General features: G+C 42.9%; 1 pseudogene; it reads left to right on the top strand.

Annotated features, from left to right (window-relative positions):
- Positions 1-271: 271 nt before the first annotated feature.
- Positions 272-388, top strand: LOC145416155 (5S ribosomal RNA; annotated as a pseudogene).
- The last annotated feature ends 617 nt before the right edge of the window (positions 389-1,005 follow it).

The following is a 1,005-nucleotide window of genomic DNA, read 5'->3' as shown; positions in this document are numbered from 1 at the left end:
TACTTAAAAAATGCCATCTGCGGGAGAGAATATGGCTATACTTCTAAGAGATGAAAGAGTATGATGGTATGCGGGTATGAGAGTATGGTAGAATATTCTGGGCCGTGGCAGTACGCTAGTAAACTATGTCATCCTGGGGAATGGAAGCAAGAGAGAGCGGACATATTTGAACGTTTTGCGTGTGTGTGTGTATGTGTGTGTGTGTGTGTGTGTGTGTGTTTATTCAGCGTAGTAATAAGTTGGGACAGAGACAAAGACAATATTATGCACAACAAATAAAAATATAGTTGAGTACACCGCTTCCCGTCCGATCAGCGAAGTTAAGCAACGTTGGGTCTGGTTAGTACTTGGATGGGTGACCGCCTGGGAACACCAGATGCTGTTGGCATCCCTACGTCTCAAGTGAGGTTGGTGGAGGATTAGTGCCCCTCCCTGTAAAACAATTAACTCTAAGCCATTGGCCACCCCGTCTGGGATACATGGCGTCTGGCAATAAATGAAAAAAAAAAATGAAAGATAGACAGACGCAGCTGAAGACAGATAGATAAAAACAGATATTCAGAGAAAGATACAGCTGTTGATATAATGATAAAAACTGATATCTCTCTCGAACTGAATGGACTGACACACACACACACACACACAGTTACAGTCTTGGTACAGAGCAGCTGACAGACTAATCAAGAAACAGGAGCAAATAGCGATCCATAGCTTGGTAGACACGCTGACAAACAGGTATATATACGTAATCACATAGAAAGATAGATAGGTTAGAAAGGGACAGCGAGAGAGATAAGCTATGCAATGTTCATAAACCTGGGAAGTACGTGAGAAATGGTAAAAACAAATAAATCACACCGGTGTGCACGCACCCTGATTCCCATGCTCATTCTCTCCATTTCACACTCAGACTTCCACACTTTTACACTCGAACTATTGGACAGACTGGCTGACTACCTGACTAACCTGTTCAGTGAGTGAGTGACTGCCTGTATGAATAACTGA

Source organism: Coenobita brevimanus, chromosome 104 (genome assembly GCF_032717465.1).
Source record: "Coenobita brevimanus isolate Jiangsu-jjx chromosome 104, ASM3271746v2, whole genome shotgun sequence".
NCBI classification, from domain to species: Eukaryota; Metazoa; Arthropoda; class Malacostraca; order Decapoda; family Coenobitidae; genus Coenobita; species Coenobita brevimanus.
This window is presented reverse-complemented; position numbering and strand designations above follow the sequence as displayed.